The sequence below is a fragment of the Rhinolophus sinicus genome, linkage group LG02 (assembly GCF_036562045.2).
Source record: "Rhinolophus sinicus isolate RSC01 linkage group LG02, ASM3656204v1, whole genome shotgun sequence".
NCBI lineage: Eukaryota > Metazoa > Chordata > Mammalia > Chiroptera > Rhinolophidae > Rhinolophus > Rhinolophus sinicus.
In genome coordinates, this window is record NC_133752.1 from 142,316,282 (window position 1) to 142,340,342 (window position 24,061).

A 24,061-nucleotide genomic window follows, 5' to 3' on the forward strand; every position below is an offset into this window, starting at 1 on the left:
AAGAGTGTGGTGACAGCAGCTGGTTAGCTAGCTCAGAATTTCAAGTCCAAAATCCTAGAGGTGAAAATACCCAGCTGATTCTAGAGAGCCAGTAGAATATGCAGATCCCATAATTTGGATCTAAAGAAACCCAACCAAAATGTTTGACTCATACAGGCTCATAAGAAACAGCTTCACATTGAGTGAGAAATAGATAAGAACCAAGTATGGAACTTCAGGAAATTAACAACAGTTTATTTGTAGACATGTGATACAACAAATAAAAAGAAGCATTGACTTCTCCTAACTATATAGAAATATATAGAATGGCCAAGAAAATCTCAAAAACAGAAAAACAAACCTTCCATCCCAAACCTTTAAGTCTTTTTTTTCAAGCTCTCTCAAAGAGTTACATACCTTACAGAGAAGATTATATTTGTGATTAATCATGTCAGAGTTATAGTTTTGATGGTTTTTATTATAAAAAGCTCTATGATCCAGTTTGATAATCCTAAATTTATGGAATTTGTAAAGGGCTTTTTTTTTCATTTTGCACATCTTTTTTCTTGTATATACTATTATCATTATTTATATAAATATTTATATAAATGTATTGTTTATATAAATATATAGATGGATTGCATTTGTTTTCCAACAAAAAAGAAGACGTTAATTTGGTATTTTAAAAACAAGTAATATGGCTCATTATTTACATGGTGGTTTTCTGAATTGAGAACACAAAAACCTATGTGACAAAAAAACATGTAAAACATTTAACCACCTAGAACACTACATTACAATGGGAAGATACTCATGAGTATTCAGAAATGAGTGAATGAATGTACCAGTCCAGACCCAGGCAGTAAAGAAATCGCTCACTCAAACTTATAATTGGGAAGAATCTAACAAAAAACAAACCCACAAAGAATCTAACAACAACAAAAAAACACTTATTCACAAAGGGTTTAAGGAAAGAAAGGTACAGTATCTCAAGACCAGTGACAACAGAAAGCTGTTGACACTTCTAGGCCTGAAATCGCAAGGAGAGGGAGCAGCCTCTGAACCTAGAGACATAGCTGTGTGGATTGGGCAGCCTTGACCCAGCTGTTGTCCACACTGGAAAGGTAATACCTATGTGCAGGAACCTAGTTAAAGGAGTGTGGGTAACAAATGTCCTATTCTTATTTTTGTGAAAAGTTGACATAAGTGGAGCCATTTTAAAATAGGGCTAGGAAGACATTCCAGCTCTATTACTCCTGCACATTTTACTCCTCAAACCTTTGGAATGTTTAAATGAGGCAAAATAATCTTTGCACTAAACCAAAGCAACATTGTAATCCAAACAACTGTTTGTAAAGCTACCAGGAAAGTAGACTTCCTGACTACAGGACTGAAAATTACAGACATTCTTTAGAATTAGCACCACCATGACTAGCTAAAGAAAAGCTTAGCTTATGTGTACCCATAGAAATTCCTTCCTTGGTTTATTAATGCCAGTGGAAATTCTTTTTTCTATTCATGTAATTATCCCCATTCCCTTTTCTCATAAATACCCCTTGCCTTCACCTCCTAACATGAACACAATTTGGATTTCTGCCTGAATCAATCTCCTGAATAGCTATTCTTTTTTTTTTTTTTTTCAAATCTCAAATGAACTGTTGTTCCCTCTCATTTTGGCCTTTTATTTCTTAGGTTAACATTTTCTTCCCATCTTCTTAACATCTGCTAGCGCCTTCAAAGAGGAGCAGCATTGGAAGGCAGAGTGTAAGGAAGCCACCCAGGACACAGATCTAAACTGAGAAATGTGGGGAGCGGGTATGGAAAGAAAAGAAAATTATCTAGTATGTAGGTAAATGCATTTTCAATGAGAGTTTACTCTTCCACACATCACACAAGTGAGATTATATTAAAAAGTCTGCAAAGAATCTTCTCTGAACCATTGATAATTGATAGTACTTAGTTCTTCGAAATGAAATTAGATGGGGGAAGAGAGGACTTTAACATTACACATATGTATCTTTTAGGCAAGGGAGGAGTGAGGCAGGGGGATAAAGGTAATTTTTAATTTCTTTTTTATATTTTCTGTTTGCCAAATTTCCCTTATAAACAAGCACTAACTTTGAAATAAAAGTTGAGATTTATTAAAATGTTAAAGTTGTATATAAATTGATTTTTATGAATTCAATTTAGGTTCAACGTCGTAGAATAAACCATCACCACATTTATCATTAGGCAAACTCATTTTTTTATGTATAGTCAGGGCTTTTAAAAACCAATCATACATAAATAATTCATAGCATGTATTGCATTCATAGATTGAAAGGATTTAATAGAAGGGGAAGTCACATTACATTCTTCCTAAATGCTAAGAAATTTGTTAAATGCTATTACATAAATTATCTTAATATATAAATCAATCTTGGAAAGTAGGTATTTACTTCATTGATATAGATGAAAAAAATGAAGCTTAAAAATTTGAAAGACTTTGCTAACATAGTAAGTGAAATAGAATTTCTTAGTTAAGTTCTATTTAAAATATGTTTTTGTTAACTTATTATTTATCAAGTATATGTCTAAACAGGAAATATGTAATGATTCTAAAAGAAAGTATGACCGTATACAATGATTTTTCATCTGTGTGCATTTTTACTTTTAATAAGCAAAACATTTGAAATGAAAAAAATGCAGAGACTGTAAAATACTAGAACATTATCCTGATGTGATATGGATAGGATTTTGGAGAAACAATATGTTTGTGAAATTATATCAGTCAATTGATTAACTGACAAATTATTTTAGAAAATAGATGCAAGAATTGTGTTTGCATGAGTTTGCAATATCTAGATAATAATGACTGAAATGAAAAGGTGTTCTGAAAAATTTACATGACTTTTGTTGATGTTTTCTGCATAGATATCCTGCAGATCATTGTATTAAAAAGGGGGGGGGAAGCATTTGATCTTAAAGAGTCTATATTATTTCAATATTTTATATTCATAATATCTTTTTATTTTTATTTGGGTGCTTCATAGACAACATAGAATTGAGTTCATTTTAGAGAAAATTATTCACAGTGATTCTTAAGATCAGAGAACCATTAGAGTAAGTATGAACTTTAGTAAGACCATGAATAGTTTATAATACAACAAAAACATGTATGTAAATGTGTGTGTGTGTTTCTGTGTAAGATGATGTACATTTTCCTAAGGAGGTGTTTCACAGTTTTTATGATGTTGTAGTGTAAGCCTTGACAGTTGTTTTTTTCTTTTTGTAATGCAAATGCCTGACTAAAACTTTGACTGGCAAGGCTTATACTTCAAAGACAGCTATCTCCAATAAGCACATTGTCAGCCACATGACTCTTAGATCAAGAGTCAGGCTGCTACCTACCCGCAGGCTCTTAAATAACTTACCATTTAGGCTACTGTTTTTTTTCTCTTCCTGTGCTTTAAATTCCTGCTTTTATGTTTTAAACTCACCAATAAAGAATGAGCCCTCCAAACCTTAGGCCCCCCCTCTCCATCCCAATAAAAGCAGAACCCTAGGCCCATGCCCTCTCAATCTCTCTCTACTACCTGCCACCTAGCTGTGTGGCCACAGGTGTGTTGTGTAATAAACTGTGCCTTTCACAGTTTCCTGATGGTTATTGCTGAGGGCATCTTGCAATCATAATAAGAACCACAAGGGCTGGTCCAGCCACGACATTGGTTATCAATAGGCTGAGAACTGCACAAAACACACATTCGAATGGTTACAATATGCAAAAGATCTTTAAAAGCACTGGCTCTGAATTTTGGGAAAATACATTAGCAACAAATAACTGATTCTGCCATATTTATATTTTAAAATATTTAGAAATAAAAAAGGAATAAATTATAGCAGCATGTCATGCTGACCTCAAGAGTCATTAAGTATCATTAGATTACTGAAAGTTTGAAGGTAGAACAATCTAGGCAACCTGGGACCAAGTCAACACTATGAGTCTCCTCTGGGCATATTACTTAAGTGAAGCGAATATCAGGTAAATGAATGATGCCCTGAAACAGAATTAGTGTTCTGTTATCCATAATTGATATGTTATATGATTTGCAAATTGCTGGTGACAGATGAAAGTCTGAGTTTTAAATCAGTCTATAGTATATATTTCCTTGTAAAAATTTAAAACGTAGATTAGTCAAATGTGGCAAAAACCCCTGTTCTTATATGTTTTGGGTTTCTTCCCTTCCTTGATATAATAAAATATGTCATGTATTTACTTAATATTTTTTCCAAAATTTTTGTATTTATAGATCTTTAATCCAATTGATATTTATTTTAATATATAGGATATAGAAATCCCATGTCATCAAATTATTCTATAATCCATGACAGCACATACAGAATCATCTTAGGTGAACTCTTTCCATGTTATGTTTGGTGTAGTTTTATTCCGCTTTGCTAGCACTTTTGTTTTTTTAAGGGAGAGGCCATCTAATATCCCAAGATAATATTGGGAGGATTGACACACACCAGAGCATCTTGTGCATACCAAGGATTACGTAGCACAAATTTTCCTTATCAAAAAATCATGCACAGAAAAGTTGGCCCCAGCTTCCTCAATCACTTTTCACTTTTGCAAATTACACACTACGTTATCTTTTAACTAATGCATCTGTTTCCTAGGGCTGCCATAACAAATTACTACAAAATGGGTGACATAAATCAACAAGACTTTATTCTCTGAGAGTGCTGGAGACTAGAAGTCTGAAATCAAGATGTAGCAAAGTTCTGGAGGCTCTGAAAGAGAATGTGTTCTGGGATTCTCTCCTGGCTTCTGGTGTTTGCCAGCAATGCTTGGCATTCCTTTGCTTGTATCTGCATCACTAATCAGTGCCTCCATTGTCACGTAGTAGCTTTCTTTCCTTTATGCATCTATGTGTCAGGACACCAGTCACTGGATTTATAGTCCACCATAATCCAGGATGACTTCATTCTAACTAATTACATCTGCAAAGTCTATTTCCAAAGAGATCAGATTCTGAGGTTCCAGGTGGGCGTGAATTTTGAGGGAAGACTATTCAACCCATTATAACTAGGAATCATTTAATTTGGTCAATAATTGAATAGCTTTATTTATATCATTTGTGCAATTTATAGAATAAAGACTAGGAACTCCCATATTATTCCCTTCCAATATCTCACTTTGTAATGGAATTTTAGCATGTGCGTTTGATTTGGTGCCATTTCTTTTTTATTTCCTTTCAAATATATAAGAAGTCTGTTTTCCAAACAAGCCAATTATTGTCAGCATATTAATGCTTCAGATAAACCCTGAAGTGACATAACTGAAATATCCACGTTTTCCTTACCCAGTGGAAAAAACAAAACAAAACAAAAAAACGCACAGAAACTCTTGAAGTTATTAGTTATTTTGGGTAGAGTAAGGCAATAGATTTGGATACAAATTTGTAACGACTATTTGAACCTGGATTAGTTTTGTCATCTATTAAGCAACAACTATGTTCTGCCTAGTGTGTGTTAATTACGTGTGAATTCTTTTTGAATAATTTCTCAAGTAATTTTTACACACTTATTAAATGAGAGTAGCAGCACCTTGCCTGATTCTTCATCTGTTCTCACTCTGATCCCATATGTCATTCAAGATGATGTTAATTTGAATATCAGCACACACAAAAAATAAACTAATCTGCAGTTAATATGGGAATTCGCTGTCCATGGTCGCTGAAATTTCATTCAGAAGACACATCAGTGCTTTTTAATAAGATGCGATTCAACACACACATTACAAAATCGCCACACTTCTCCAATGAATTCTCACTTCTTTTAGGAACAGGCAATTATTCACAAATTCTGAGTATATAACTGGGAAAATTTGAATGTATTTACAATAGGGAAAGGAGACAGTAGGTGTTTTCACAGCTAGAGAGAGCTTCTTATGCTCTTCTCTCCCAGTGTGAAGGAATTGCATAATGAAGTAAGGCCTCCAGCTGTTCCAGTACCTCAGGACATCAATTAAGCCATGTATTTCTGAAATCTGTTTTTGTTCAATTATGTGAGTTTTTTTGATACACATTTATTGGCCTCTATATCACATTCCAATTATGCTGACTGAGAAGGATGATGAGAACATGAAATGTAAGCCTAAGACCCTTTGTTGGTTAAGAAGTAAATGATTCTCACACCATATATACTGACACTTCTATAAATATTGTACTAATTTAACATTGTTCTGGACCTCCAATTTTATCAAAGACACTCATCATGTGTCCACTTAAGTAGCATCACATTCAAGATTTCTAGTATATTGTACCTAGAGAAAAGGCTTCAATAACATATTTATAATATAAAATATGAAGGCAAATAAAATATTAAAATGGTAATTAATTCTACACTTCAAACCTCATGAAATTATAATTGCATATTAATAACTACAAGTGGCTTTGGGTCTGATGAGAGAATTTAATTTTTATGATGAAGAAAGATTTTTTTTTCAGAAATAATGTTCTTTTACACTGGGGTCAGACTAGTATAAGCTACCTTAATAGTCATGGTATTTAACCTGTCATTCTAGCCAACTCCAATAGTTATGGCAGAGCTCATATCTTCAAAAAAGATTGCATATAAAGTCTCATAAGAACATGGAAGTTTAAAATTCCAGAAAGTACTCCTCTGACAGTAGGTAGCTCTTGTTAACAAAATATAACTGGAAAAAATAATTGGTGTGATTTTTATATACCACAGCGACCTGATTTTGACTCCTGCAGTGACCTATTAAATCCAAGGGGAAAAGTGTGAGTTCCTTTTAAGGGTGGGGAGCCGTGGAGAGAGGGAGAGAGGGAGATAGAAAGATAGAGAGATGAGAGAGAGAGAGAGAGAGAGAGGGAGGGAGGGAGGGAGGGAGGGAGGGAGAGAGAGAGAGAGAGAGAGAGAGAGAGAGACTTTCTGTTCAAATAAACCAGGAAGCATAACTGGTAAACTTGATTCAGACCAATCAATATAATAGTTCAAAGATTGAAACCAAAAGAGTGAAGTTACAATGGTAATGGCTTTTTTCTAATTTCTTGAAATCAAATCCCTTTGTATCTCTTTAGTGAGAGTCACTATACTACAGTGTATGTATACTCTTCCCTTGGCTTTTGGATCTACTTGGAACCTAGAAAAGCAAGCAAGAATCATTCCTTGTTCAAGAGCTTAGCATCTTAACTTTAACTGAGGCTTATTGTTGTCTAATTGTTTCAGGCATTATCAGGTCAAATAACAGAATTCTTGTTACTATGCTCCACCTTGTATAACGTAGTACACAGATCTAATCCTGGTCTTGCTATGTATAAGCTGTGTGACTTAAGGCAAATCACAACTCCTTTGAATCTTAAATGTGCATCAGTGTAATGAAGCTAATATTACTTCCTGTGTTCACATACAAGGTTAAATTAATACAGGCAAAAAAAATAAAAAGTCATATTAAAATGATTGGAATTTCTGTAACTCCCAGAGAGGTTACATGCATTCAACATTCATTCACTCAAAACAGGTCAAATGAATAGTTACTATGGACCATGCTTTGATTTATTTGGTGTGGTTAAGCAGTAAACAAAGAAAGACTAACAGCCTCATCATCACAGACTTACCTTTTAACTTAGAAGTCAGTGTGACAATAAATACATAGAGGTGATTTCAGGGAGTAGTGTATCTTACTAAGATGAGTATATATAGATATATAGATACATGTATGCACAGTAATATACACATATATATATACTATATAATATGTGTACTGTAGAATGCTATATGTAGTATGCACTATATGTATACTATATATATGTAGTATACTATATATCTGCATATATCATATATATCTGCATATATCATATATATCTAACATATGTATAATATATATGCTTTATGCCTTGTTTAATATTTGTAAAACTTCTTGATTCTGTTTTGATGTCTTTTCCTTATCTTAGAAAATCATTGGCCAATACTTATCTCTTTTATGACACCAATTATATGGACATCTCATAATTCCCTTATGTTCTTTTTTGTGTATTTCATCCTTTATAATCTGAATGCTTGATCTAGATATTCTCTACTTGCTATATTTCAGTTTCCTAAACTATCTACTGCTATAGATACCAATGTTAAACTCATCTGTTGATTTTTACTTCATTTCAGTTCTAGGGATTTCATTTAATTCTCTTTCACATAATCAAGATCACCGACGATAGCCTCCATTTTTTCATCCATCTTTTTTAAAGTATTCATTTTAGTTATTTTAAAGTTATTTTCTGATAAATCTAGTATCAGGATTACCTATGAGTCTCATTCTATTTCTCATTTTTCATTCTTGGTTTCTGGTAAATGAATCTTACAAGTATTTCCTGGTATGCTTGAATGAAATGCATTATGTTTTATTTAAAAATTGTGGAGATTCTGAATGATGATTCCTTCCAAAACATAGAAATTAGTTTCTTCTTTTAGGCAGGCACTAGGTTATGGGCAGATCACCTTGACCCATTTGACACCTTTATATCTGCGTTGCAGCCTTTTGGAGGTCTCAATAAACGCCTTAAATATTTAACTGAGATTTTTACTTCACAGGCCCTGATCTCTAATTCTTTATTTCTGCAGCAAAGTAAGATGTAATAGCTTAGCCATGTAGAATCTGATTTTTCTTGGCTTATAATACACACGTACAGCTAGGAGTTGGAAAATGTCTCAAGGGAAGATTGCATGCAAAATATTTTGCCCACTTCTCTGAGTTCTTTTTTTTTTTTTGGAGGAATTTTTAGTCCTTAAAATCTTTCAACTTTGGTAACTATGAACTCTAAAGTTTGTCTTCCCTGAACAGTGAAACTGTTGTAAACAATTGGCATTTAAAAAATGCATCCAGTTTTTAATCGTTCTTGTCGGTACAGTTAATCTTACTCCAGCTCTCATACCCAGAGGTGTAGTTTTGATTTTTGTTTTAAAAATATTTTGTTCAATGTGTGGAAAATAACAATGCAGAAAAGGGTGAAAACAGCGGACTATTTAGAAGGTTACTCAAGTATATAGACATGGCATTAAGAGGTGTCAGACAGGGAAAAGAGCAGCAGAGTCTGAGAATTTGAGGGATATAGAAAGAAAGACGGATAGATGTAAAATGTGAGATTATATTAATCAAAATTATTGCTATTATATTTACATTGTTGTTTGATTGTTTATTTAGAGATTTTGATTTTTTTAAAAAAGTTGACTTGTTGATGGTAGCAATTGTTGAGACAGGAGAGATAGCAGAGCCAACCAATTTGGAAGAAAAATTAACAATTGTGTTTTGAGCATGTTAAATTTGAGATCCCCATTATTTATGGACATGGAGATGTCCCATAGACATTTGGATGTTTGAATCTTAGACCCAAAGAAGTGATGAGAGCTGATGATGTAATTTGGGGAGTAATAAGCATTGAAGGTATTTAAAAACATAAGATGAAATCACCCAAGTAAGTAGCTATAGGACAAGAGAGGGCCTAAGGATGAGCCCTGGCATAGCCCAGCACTTAGAGGTTAGCAGAGAAACAAAATTAGCTAATATGACTAAGAAAAACCAACAACGAGACAGGATGAAACCCTGGGTAGGAGGACAAGGCAGAAATTATGCACAGAAAATCTTTAAGAAGGAGGAGTTGTTTCATAGAAGAGTCTAAGTGACACTAAAAGGTAGAGCAAGATGAAGGCAGATATATTTTGGGTGATTTTTTTTTTTTTCTGTTCCATTTTTATCAGGATTGTTTTAAATTCATATATCAATATACAGAGACCTGATACTTCTATATTGAAAATTTCATGTTGAATATTCTTATTCCAAACAGGCTATGTTTTCTTTTCAATTATTTCAGATCTCATTTCATGTTCCGTGATAGTCTTTTAAAGTATTATAGCATAGACACATTTCATATTTCAACTTAACTTTATTTGCCTCTATTAAAAATGTACATATATATATATATATATATATATATATATATATATATATATCTAGTTCTAGCTCTAGCTCTATCTATATCAGTACAGAAGTCCAACTACTCAATCTTGCAGGTCCTCCTGTTTCAGATTATATCAGCAAACTCCCAAGTGTCTGAATTTGCGGTGGGTAAACGAATTTAGTGACTAATCTGGAGAACCTCATTGAATGTATCACTACATAGAAAGATCTATTTTCCTTGAAACGTAGACTTAATTCTCATATATGTTCACAAAGCATCCTTGAAAATTACTTAATCTTAAAAGCTCTTCAGCTTTTGTTTCAGTGGGATTGAATTCAGTATCACTTCCCTGCTGCAATACTGTTGGAATAAAATGGACTTTTGTTTGTTCATCTTTTCCAGCATGATTTTGTTTTTTCTTTAATAGCTGACACCTTGGACCTGGGATACCTATCCTTAGATTTGCTGTTATTTGAAAGAAAAATTAATCTTAATCATATTCCAGTTACTTTTATTTGTGAAACTGAAAATTTAATTCCTGATACAAGTACATAAAAATTCTCTAAGAAAGTCAGAAATTTTAAAGTTGAATCATGGCTTAAAACCACTTGAAGTTCAATCTTCTCAAGCACATAAAGCTAGAGAGAAAAAACAGAAAGAAAACAAAAGAGAGAAAACAAAAATAATATAATCCAAGTATTGAACTAAAAGATTGAAAATCAATATTCATAAAATAATGATTAAAATACTGGAAGTAGGGAGGATTAGGCTTTCTACAGTAAAACCCATCCTTACTATCTCAAAATAATTCTTAAGTGTATTTTTTGAGAAAATTAAACAACTCTTTGGCTGATAGTTTTATTTTAAATAGAGAAAAAAATAATTATTTGCCATGTGTCATAAAAATCTTTTCAAAAGAAATACTGAAAAAAGTAAGATATCATTTAATTGTTTTAGTGTGCCTATTGTTTACATATGCATATCCAATAAAAGTTCAGAAAATCGTGTGTAGGAAAAATACTAGTACCCAACTATTAGTCAGCCATTCAGAGTGGAAATACAGAAAAGCGATACCATATCTAATTAAATTAGCTAAATGTTGCTGTCTGTATTTATCTAGCTGTTGTAATTTAATCAGAGCTAAATGAGATCATTGTTTAATTAAAATTAGAACTAATTAATTGTTCCAATTGTTGTTTCTATGAAAGATGTAATTTCTTAACAAAGCTACTTTGATGAAATGAAGAGATTATTTAAAACACTGCCTTAGGACCATTGCTGTGAATTGAACTCATTCACAATATAATCTTCTTACTTTGAATTAACATACAGCTTGAAGAAAAAAATATTTACTTTAAGTATTGGGCTTTCTAACTGTAACATTTCTTAAAACAATAAAGTTATTTGTTTCTTAAAATAATGTTTTCAAGGAATAGAATAGGAACTAAAACAATTCTAGATATTTGATTTAAAAAATTTACTCACCTCCTATTTATTCTTTGACCCCAAACGATCTGATTTCCACTTCTACTGACATTGCTCATCAATATTTTCGGGTTTAATTTTATAAAAAATTTCTGTGTTAGTTGACTTGATTGATCTTTGTATCTGACTTACCTGATTTCTGTTGCCCTATTCTCTAGCGATTTTTCTTCCACTAACTCTGCTTTGGTTAGACAGTTCTCATCCTAATTCACTGAAAGTGTATCATTTCTATTTTTTAATGATGGGCTGCACCCTGAGGGTATGGACCAGAAAAAGGTCAGAGTTTGGGTTCTTTGCTGACATGTGTAGCACTTTGAGCAAAGTTACAAGGACACTTACTAGCAATTTTGGAAATCGACAAGTTGTTTCAGCTAGAAGACAGCCTAGATTTAGAAACAACAAAGTCAAAAACAATAGTTTTGCTATACGGTGCCTTCCCCCACCCCCTCTCTTAGAAGGAATTGATACTATTTCTATGACCAGAAAAGAATACATTTTGGGCTCTATTTTTCTTGACCACATCTCTTTATCACTTCATTATCCTTTTGCATTCTGTGTTCAAGTTCGCCTTTCCACAGCACCGGGGTGACAAGGCCACCAGGAGAAATGTGACTCAAGTCAGAATTGCTTCACTCTCCATTGCCCATAGTACTGTAGTCCTGTATACCTTGGCAGAGATGGGATATTCCTTTTAAAGTTTAGCTCACCAAAGTGTCAGTGTCCATGGTGTGGATGAGGAAAACAGGGAGGTTGACTCATGAACCTAAAAGGCATGGTTGGACTATCTAAATAATCACTCCACCCCTGATTAAAAATAGGGGAATGTTGAAAATTACTTTTGGCTAAATATCAGCCTGCCCAAATAAGATAGGTTTTTTTGTTTTCTTTGTTGTTGTTTATAAGAAAAAAAATATTTAGATATCATATAAAATATCAACATTCTCAAGGTGGAGAATGGCTTAGGATGTAGACAAAGTTTTTTTGTTTTTGTTTTGTTTTTTCCCTATATCTATTCAAGATGCTGAGTGTATTCATAGCCCAAGGAGAAGGAAGAAATATACAGATGTTAGAATCCTAAGGCATTTACCCTCAATTCATATGCAGTCTTTGGGTTCTCATTATCCTTTTGGAGACTCAACAGCTCCGCTCTTGTTCATGTTGTGGTGGCCTGAGGGATAGAAGAGTTGCAGCTCAAAAATATACCTAAAAGGACATTGGATGATGGCATAATTCATAAGCTAGCTACAAAAGAACTAGTCTAATCACATTTCTGACACCAATTGGCTTTGTGATCTTGGACAATTATACAACTTATTAGAACATTTCCTCATCCTTGAATGAAAGGGATAATTAGATCATTTTGAAGATCCTGTCCATCATTTACTATTACTTGCTTTTTATTCCAGAATTCACAGGTTTGTGTGCACTCTAATATTGCTCATAGTAGGATAGTAGCTGGGAATAAAGAGAGAAATACAATTCATCCCCTGCTTCTAAAGAGTTTTAATGAGAGAAGAACATCATGTTGTAATGAGAGAACAATGAGCAAGAAAGTTCTTCCTAGAAGTTATTGTAAACAGACTTCATGTTATGTGGTTGTTATGGTTACACATTCAGTGGGGGAAAAAAGGGGGAATACAAAGATGATTACAAAAAGTCTCTTTCCTTCCTTAAGCAATGTATTGCCCAGTGGAAGATACAAAATATAAAGAAATTCATTGTGGAGTAACGTTTTCTAGGATACATGTACACAAAATTCAGTAACATGCACATGAGAGATATATCACCCAAATTAGATGGTCAGGGAAGATGTATTCTGAAACTGTGGTTTGAAAAAAAAGGAAAATTCTTCACACAACCAAAGACAGCTACTAATAATGTCCAAGATATTTGCTAGGCCATTGAGCCACTGTTCAATGAGTTAGAGCAAAAGAATCCAGGAGAGAGACCCATTTCTTCTCAGTAGCCATCTTATTACACAGACAAATATGTACATATATATTTTTATGTAGATATTGAATACAGGCGTACCTTGGAGATATTGTGGTTATGGTTTTAGATCTCTGTAATAAAGTTATTATCAAAATAAAGTGAGTCATAATCTTTTTGCTGGGGTGGGTCTTGCCTTTAGTTTGTAATCACAACACCTTGTGAAGCACAATAAAGGGAAGTGCAATAAAATGATGTATGCGTCTACTGTACTTCAGGCCCTGGGCATAGTTCACAAAAATGGCATGGGTCTTCATTAAACTCACAATCCTGGGAGATACTAATAAAAACCAAGTGAGCAACCAATAAATATAAAATTTCAAGTTGTGATTATTGCTATGTAGAAATTAAATAAGATGTCTTGATAGAAAATATAGAGAGGGCCAGGAAACTTAGTTTAGCTTGGTGGCTAGCAAATTCTCCCTCATGAGATGACCCTTAAGCTAAGACTTGAAGGACGAAAGGGAATCCACAGGTATACAAAAACTGGTGTCTGTGCTATAGTATATGTGAATGTGTATAGTATATGTGAATACTACATATGTGACATATATAGTATATGTCACATATGTATAGTATATGTGAATAGTATAGAGGGAAGTGAAAGGGAAGGGAAGGCAAAATGTCAAGAGCACTCTTCCTCAGCCTACTAGTCCAGAAGAGATAAATCAAAGCACTTCATTGAGAAAGCTTTTCTAAGGAGAAAGCAAAACAATACAAAACAAACAGGCCCACATCAGCTAAACTTAGTGAAGTGTTTGATTTACATTCAAAGAACTTATCTGTTTGCTGATCTATGATATATTGTTTGCTTATTGGTAAGCAGTCTATCCATGGACAAGTCCACTTGTCTACAGTATACCAGATAAAGAAAATAAACTGTGGAAAGTCCTGAAACAAGAATTTCGCATGCTCCCTGAACAGACAAATGTCCACTGAACAGTGTTTATCTAAATTCGGTGGGGAAACAGATGATGTTATGAAGGAGTCAAATTTGTCATGACTTAATTGGATATATTAAAAGCCTGAATTTGTTTTTACATACAACCAAAAACTACAGACAGCTTTTCAGAGTGGTATTATGTGTTTCAATTTATAGTTTTTTTAAGAAGTGATTATTTTGTTGGTTCATGTTTTGTCTCTGCTCATAAAGAAAAGAAGGTAAATGTAGGAGTCAGAAAAAAAATTACAGATACACTATGTCGAGTTATTAAAGTTTGTCATTTTACCAGACTCCCTATATTGACAACATTCGATGTCTACCACTTACATTCATGCTTTTCTTCCTGTCTTATTAAAATATTAGTCTGAATATATTTATCTTATATCTTTAAGCATTAATTGTAAACAACTTCTTTAACAATAGAAAGAAATGCTTCATCCAATTCTAGAGAAATTCAAAGCTTTAAGCAGTAAGTGCAAAAGTAAAAGATATTTACTAAGGTTTCCCTTCCATAGCGCTATGTGTAGAAAAGTACACAGCTAATAAATACTTCAGCTAATAAAGAGGCAATTGAATTGTATTATGACCAAAGAACTTCACAAATACATTTTAATGAACTAGGATATATTTAGAGATTTGGTTTCTTTCATTGACAAAGATTGCACTCTGAGAAACGAATTACTTAAACTTTTCAGGTCATAGAAACTGAACACCAAAGGGAAATACTACTACTGCTGGTATGACTGCTGAAGAAAACAATAGTAAAAAATTCTTGTCATTGTGCTTCTGCTACTATAATAAAAATGTTTCTTATAACCATTTATATATAATATATTCTATAAATATAAATTATAAACATTTTTATTAGATTAGCAAAAATCTAGTGATGATTAAGAATATATATAAAAAACTATGATTATATCTAAGATGCTATCAGACTTTCAGTTATTGAGGACCTATCATTTGACCTCTTAATATGTTTCCTCTTCTAAATTTTTATGTTCCTGCGACCTTCTGGTGGAGCTGTGAACTGCGGGACTCAGAAAATGTCAATAGTCATATCTCTCACCATTTTGAGAAAAGAAACTATATTAAGAATGAGGTTAATAAGCAGACAGGTACAAAGATGAAAAAGAAATGGGGGATAATAATCTTTGATCCCTTACTTCCTATTTTCAAATGATTTTTATTTTTTATTTTTTTATTTTTGACACAAATCTATTCCTGTAATTAACAGGTTTGGCTATCAAATTCTCCTTAAATTAAGATATGTTAATTTTTTACAATAATTTGTTTTATTCAACTAATATATTTTAAATCTCTGTCAATTGCAGCTAAAATATTTAATTATGTTAACATGTATTAAATTACTTCACACATATACTTAGATCTTGAGTCATTTTGCTGTGCTTAAGTGACTTCTAACTCTCAATAAGCACTTTTGATTTTCCACTGAAAGTCTAAATTAGAATCACATTTTCTTTATTCATGAAGCATGCCTTAAAATAGTTTATGATAAACAATTAGAGGGTAGAGATGAATATTCAGGTAAATATGAGTTTAAAAACATAATTAAAAGGTAAACATTTTGCCTCTGCTATCGTACAAATATAATGGATTCCCACAATAAGCATAGGTTCTTAATTGATTTCTCAAAGGAAACACTGATGATTAATCACTTCATTGATCAACTTCATTGGTACAAGTAACTAAAAATTATCCAATCATTATAAGCTTGTGCCCAAAATGGACACGTAGTACAAATATAAATAAATATTAAATAATAGTAATCACATATAAAAAGTGAATTTATTAAAATATATTTGAGTAAGACAGAAAGAAACGTTCCATTGTGTATAGCCCATGTGTGAAAGTTCAAATGAAGAAACTGAGAAAGAATACCTGGAGGAGTATAATCTGCCATATTTCTTCCCAGAGATAACTTTCCTGTCCAACCAATTTTTGTGGAAGTGTTTGCATGAGAAGGCAGTGTTTGCATGAGAAGGCTAAGACAAAGATATGATTAGAGGAAGAAGCCAGGGCAGTGTTTGCTGTGCTTCTGCTATAAAACCTCTTTCGGAGGATTTTTCAGGCAATGTCATGTGAAGGACTGTTCATTTCTCAGGGAGTATACCAACTGAACAATTTTAAACAAATATCAAAGAGAATTACGTAAACAATTAAATAGGGGAATAGATGCTCATTTCATCATTAAAGCTGTTACGATAAAATTTTACAAAGTACTTAAACTTCCTAGTTAGTTACAAGATATGGAAGGACAGAATAATGATTTAGAAGGAAACCACCTTAATACCTAGCACTTGGGTTTCTGAAAAATGTTTTCAAAGCATCCAACTCTGCTAAAAAGTATATCTACTAATTGAATATAAAGAAAGATATATCATTATTCTATAAGAAGACAAATTCCACTTAAACAAGCATCTTTTATTGACTATTTTTTTCCCACTGAATTGTGTTGGAAGCTTCTCGAAAATCAATTACCTGTAAATGTGAGAAGTGTAATTAGACTGTCTATTCCATTGATCTACCTGCCTATTTTATGCCAGTACCACACTGTTTTGATTATGGTGGTTTTTTAGTAAGTTTTGAAATCAAGAAATGTGAGTCCTCCAACTTTATTATTTTTAAAGAATATGTATACTGTTCTGGGTCCTTTGATTTCCATATGGATTTTAAGATCTGTTCTTCAATTTCTACAAAGAATTTAGCTAGGGTTTTAATAAAAAATGTATTGAATCTGTAGACCAATTTGGGCAGTATTTCCATGTTATCCTTTCTAAGGGATATCGTTCCATTTATTTAGATTTTCTTTAATTCCATTTAGCAATGTTTTGTAGTGTTCGGAGTATATGTCTTGCATTTATTTTGTTTGCTAAATTTATTTCTAAACAATTTGTTGTTTTATGCTATTGTAAATAAAATTGATTTATTTATTTGTTTTTCTAATAGCTCATTGTTAGTGTATAGAAAAGCAGTTGAATTTTGTATAATTATCTTTTATCCTGCAACATTGATAAACATGTTTATTAGTTCTAAAAATAGTGGATTTTCTATATATATATGAATTATGTCATCTGGATATAATTTTTCAAATAACAATATTGTCAATCTCATTTTTCTTGCATAATTTCTCTGGCTAGAAACTACAGTGCAGTGTTGAACAGAAGTGGCTTGAGCAAACATCGTTGTTCTGTTTCTGAACTTAGGGGAAAAGTATTTAGTCTTTCACCTATAAGTTTGATGTTATCTGTAAGCTTTTTATAGTTTTTTTGTTTGTTTGTTTTTCTTTTTTTTTAAGTTTAGGAACTCTTTTCTATTCCTAGATTTTTGAGTATTGTTAAAAGGTGCTGAGTTCTATTAAAAATTTTTCTGCATTTCTTAAGATAATCACTTTTATATTAATTTTATTGTGTGAATATAGTATAGTGGGTTGAATGGTAACCCTCTCAAAAGATTATTTCCATGTCTTACCACCTGCAACCTGTGAATGTGAACTTATTTGGAAAAAGGTTCTTTGTAGATATAATTAAGTTAAGGATCTTGAGATGAAATTATCATGGATATACAAGATTATCCATAAATCTAAATGACAATCATCCTTAGAAGAGACAGAGAAGACATAGAAGAGGGGAAGGGTATGTGAAGTTGGAGGCATTTGTTATGCTACCACTAATAATGATTGCCTTTTTGTACTCACTTTGGATTTAGTTTGTTCTTCATTTTCAGTGTCTCAAGGTGGAAGTTATTGATTTGAGATTTTACTTCTTAAGTAATGTAGCTATTTACAACTATGCATTTTCCTCTAAAATGTTTTTTTAGCTGAATTCCATAAGTTTTGGTATATTGTGTCTTTTCATTCATTTCAACTGATTTTTAATTTCTCATGAGATTTCTTCTTGACCCATTAGTATTATGAAGTATGTTGTTTAATTTCCACATATTTGAAATTCCCAAAATTCTTTTTGTTATTAATTTCTAATTTTACTCAATTGTAGTCAGAGAACATAGTTTGTATAATTTTTTGTCTTTTAAGTTTATTGAAGTTTGTTTTATGTCCAAGTATACTGTCTATCATGGTGAATGGTCCATGTGCACTTAAAAATATATATTCTATTGTTTTGGAGTAGTGTCTATGGATGTCTTTTAGGTCTTGGTTTATAGCTCTGCATTTGTATTATAAGCTTGAAATACAAAGTTGTAGAACTGCTATGCCTTTTCATTCTCCGGAAATATTATCCTGACAAATGTCTTTGAATTTCAGTATTTACCTATACTCAAGGAATGTATTTTATTCTTTTTTGCATCCCTAGCTATCATAGTAAACATATTTATTAGGTTTAAGGGGATTATTTCATTTTTATGCTTCCCAATTGCTGTGATTCAGTACCTCCACTATAAGATCAAGGACCAAGATATATACATTAAAGTGCAACATTAAATTATTTAATGACACTGTGGCCAGTTGGTATTAGGTTGATATTCATGGAAAATTGTTCTGATGGCTCATTTCCAACCCCCCTTAACTTTCATGCCTAGAGATACAATATTCTCTCATTCAATAAATTATAACAGATAATTGAAAATTTAACATAATACAAGTAAAATTGTCCATTTGTTTCTGGTATACTTCTAGATTAAGTAATAAGTGCATAAAAGTCATTTTCTTCAGTTTAGTTGAAACTGTGACATTTAAAATTATATATTTATAATCTCTGTTCATCACAATATACAACTGCAGGGCTACTTCTTAACATGAAAATACTTCAGGAACTATAAAATTAAACAAGGTACCAGATAGGAAAGATTTGATTGGCAAATCCCTCTAAAACTGCTGCATGCACAGAACTTTCCAAATTACAAGTCATGGTTTTAGGATAAAGCATCTGCAACAGCTGACTTATCAAAGGACATTAGTTCAGGGCTCTGTAGATATATTTCTGCAAAATATATATATATTTGGAATCAAAAGTCAGCCATCAAAACATGCCACAGATATATTTCCTTTTGAAAAGTGAAGACCAATTATTTAACACAGAATTTACATGTCTTTCTTCTTCTTATAAGCAAGAAAAAATGTCTCAGTAAACAGGCATTTTTTGAGCACATTGAAAATAACTTCTATCTGCATAAAACGTCTTTCTTAAAATATTAAAATCTTATCAAATTAGTTTATATGGACAGTAAATAAGAATATGTAAGCTTTCACAATATTCCTGAATGACACAGAACAGATTTTAGGCATTCTAAATAAGATATTATTTCCCCTAAATCCTTAAAGTAAGGTTTAATTACTTTGAAGTTCACTTTTCTGTTTTGCACAGAATAATAGCCCTCCAACAATGTCTGTGGCCTGATCCCAGGAACCTAGGAATATGGAAAAAGACACTTGCAGATGTGATTAAGGTTGAGATGAGGAAATTATCCTGGATTACCTGAATGGGCCCAATCTAATTATAATCCTTAAAAGAAAAGAAAGAGGCAGAAAAGTGGATCACTGAAAGATAACATGAAAACTAGGGTAATGAGCAAAGAAATGTGGTGGCCTCTAGAGCTGGAAACAGCCCTCAACTGACGGTAGCAAGAGAACAGACACCACAGCTCTGCAATTGTAAGGAACTGAATTCTGCCAATAACCTGAGTGTGCATGGAAACATCTTCTCCCCAACAGTCTCCAGAAAGAAACAGTCTAGCCTGTTTGATTCTAGCCTGGTGAGACATGTATCAGACTTCTGACCTACTATAAAAACTGTAAGATAATAAATTGGTGCTGTGTTACTCTACTAAATTTGTCATAATTTGTTATGGTAGTAATGGAAAAGTAATACAACACTCTTTAGATTTGAGTGAAGTGATACATCTATTTAATTTTTTCAGTGACCCCATCTGTGGTTTACATGCCTTTTTATATTCATCAAATTCATTTCATAAAAGTAAACTAGTTTTACACATACATATGCATCTCTTTATCTTCTGAATAATTTTAAACAATGTTTAGAAAGCATTGGATTGCAGGATTACTTACTGTGATCATTCTACCAAGTTCTTACTTGTGAGAAATAACTGCCTTACTTGTAAATCTTTCAGATTAATCCTCATTGCTTTGGCAAAAAAAAAAAAAAAAATCATATAATTCCAAAGGGAATTTGGTTATAAAGAACATGCAGGCACTTACTTCCTTTGCAGAAAACTACCCTAAAACAGATAGGGATGTAAAGCATATAAGCATCAAGTCAGAGAGCCTCTGTGAAATTACATTGTGAAATCTTTCTTCTATTAGAGTTATTTGATATAGTTTTGAGAGAACAAAGTATGTAAATCCTAATTAGTATACGACGACCTTACTCTAAGAGCTAAGTTTTGGAAGCTTAAATTTCTAACTTGTATTTTCCATTTATTTCTGTTTTCACTTTTATTGTCAATTTAGAGGTACGTTTATAGTTCCATCAGTCTTCTAAAGTGCAACCTACTTCTGAATGTTCTTTAATTACTCTTCATATTATTTTGTCATAGGGTCCTCATCTAACTCGTTATGAACATTCTCTGTAAAATTAAGATAGGCTTTTTTTTTTTTTATAATTTTTATTGGGGAATATTGGAGAAGAGCGTGCTTCTCTAGGGCCCAACTGCTCCAAGCCACTGTCCTTCAATCTAGTTGTAGAGGGCACAATTCAGCTCCAAGTCCAGCTGCCATTTTCAATCTTTAGTTGCAGGGGGCGCAGCCCACTATCCCATGCGGGAATTGAACCGGTAACCTTGTTGTTCAGAGCTCACACTCTAACCAACTGAGCCATTCGGCTGCCCCAGGATAGGCTTTTATATGGTATTTAAAAATTTTCCATTTCAGTAATATTTAGGTTAAGACCATCTTGAGGCCCACATAGATTGAATGGCTGCAACAAAAACTTGTTGCTTAGATTGATTCCTGGTATTGCAAGATTTGAAGATGAAAAGCAGTTAAGGCTCTTCTACAGTGAAGTAATAAGTGAAAGGTAAAGACATCATGGTGGTGCTGCTTTCACTTCTCTCCTCCTTTCATCCAGAGCATCTTTTCATGTGCTGCCTTGGTAGAAGTTTGGAGATTTAAGCCAAATCACAATTATGTGGGAATTTGAGATATTTAAAGTAAAAAAAGAGTGAGGACTTAAAAGATAATTAGTATTTGACGAGAAAACAAAATAATTCAGAGGAACTGCATAATGGTTCAATTTTCCTCTCATTTCCTACATTTTAGAAAGAATCTAGAAGTGATCTTGAAGATTATCCAGTACAGATGCACCAAGCCACTGGTAGGGTAAGGGAATGGTCCAAAAACATAAAGATAATTAGAGATATAATTTTTTGTTTGTTTGTTGTTTGTTTTTTAAGCATCCTTTCTTTCTTTCTAAAAAACTGGTTTTCTATATAATATTTTATATCTGTCTTAAGAACAGAGGTGAGGGATCAAGGAAAATATTCTTTACAAAAAATTGTATAATTGTTACTCATTGTAGCCAAAAGGATATAGATATAGAAAGGTTACAAAGAACACTTCTTTAAAATCACATTCATTCTAATAGACCTCTGACAAATGACCTAATATTTCTTTCTCAATGCTTCCATCTAATTTAGGTTGTATGATAATCCTTTTCTAAATGCTTTACCCCAACTGGTATAACTGACAATGGTTCATAAAGTTTGTGAATTTAATAGCCATAAATTATGATATATGCATATTTCTTGAGATAAGTTTAGATAAAAGTGGAAGCTAGTATTAAAAAATCACATTTTTTCATATATATTTAATTGTAGGCTACTGCTCCCTCCTTTCAAAAGGAGACCACAGCACCCAGTGGCACATTACTTGGAGCTTCAGCTGGGCACAGACCACAGGGTTGGCAGATTGTTTTGACTTGGTGTGTGATAACATTTATGTCTTCTAATATCCCTAAAACAGATAGTAGAAATAAACCTGAGCTTCTCATTTTGATGCTAGGAGATATACTGGAATAAAAGCTTGTGATGAATGAAATAAGAAATGTATGAGGGAGAGAGGTATGCTCATTTCTTGAGTTCATACCTGCTACTGCTGCTTCTAGAGAGTATTGAGCCTAAACGTAAATACCAGCAAGTAAACCATCCTGAAGGTACAAGTAAATCAGAGGCTACAATGTTTGCATCACTAATGGTTTTTCTAAGTTACTAAAACTATGTCTGGGCCCCCGAATTATCCAGTTGAGTATTTCACGCTTAGACGGTGCTAACTCTTACAACTGACCACAGTGGAGGTAGGAACAGTGTACAGTCAGTTCTCAATGTCATAGAAAGTTTCTGCAACTTTAAGCAAAATGACATATAATGAAACCAATTTTACCATAGGCTAATTGATATAAACAGAATTAAATCCTTAGGGCATCTCATCAACATTATAACAAAATGACATTGAATGAAACACTGTTTTTTGAGAGCCTGCTATAGATTAAAATGTAATTTGTATTCTGTATAAGATGTGTCACTGTTCTCCACTAACTGCAGGGGAAAAGAAACTAACAGCATTAGTACCTTCCAAGTTGCAGAGGAAATTTCAAACTATATTAATTACCAGAACATATTTTCCAGAATTCTCCTTTTCCAAGCCTTACAGTGATAATTTGACATATAACAAAGGTTTATTTCTTGCTTCACACATACTACAATGTGGATCAGTTATGGAGGTGGGAGAGTGTCTCTGCTCCATGAGATCATTTGGGAGGCAGTTATATTCCATCTAGTGGTTTGGTCAGTCTGTAGGGCTTGATCATAATCCACTGGAAACTCTGCATCACTCTAGCCAATAATCAGAGAGAGATTTTGGAAGATATAGAGGGATATTTTAGTGGCCAGCCTCTCTGTTCACTTTTTACTGGTTAAAACTGGGTCCCTTGACACGTAAAAATGCAAGGACCCTGGAGATGTAGTCTGGAAGATTTTTTTTAATAGAGAAAGTTCATTGATATTGGTAAACAGCTCTGTTACAGTAAATGTCATTACATAAGTTAAATAAGCAAAATTTGCTCACAAATAGATTCTACACCCAGCAGGTACTCTCTGTATTCCCTTGGATCTGCATATATATCATTACTAAAAATATGTTAAATGACAGTCTAATTCTCTACCATCCACAATCACAAAAACTCATTTTAAAGCCTGCAAAATCATCTGCAATTTTGTTGCTTAATAGCTAAAACACTTGGCAACACCCTTTAATCCACCTCTAGTTCAAATACAATAGACAGCTAATCCAGATATCCCTGAAGATTCAGTTGAACAATTATCCTTGATAAGCAGATTTTTAATCAAGGAAATAACATAGTTAATTATGCACATAGGTTGTGCTTTAAATGATTCTTATTAACTATGTGTTTCACCTCCTAGAACACAACCCAGGTGTGACATAACAGTTATTCCTTTAACTGATGCTTGCTGAGATTACAGTTAGAAAGAGAGTTAATTCAATTAGCAAACCCATCCTCATGTGAAAGGTGAAAAACTGCTGACAGTGGCAAAGATTCCCATGATTTTCTATTGCTGTGTTCTTAATTACCGTTTCCCCCAAAATAAGACTAGCCAGACAATCAGCTCTAATGTGTCCTTTGGAGCAAAAATTAATGTAAGACCCAGTATTATATCTTTTATATTATACTATATTATATTATGTTATATTATA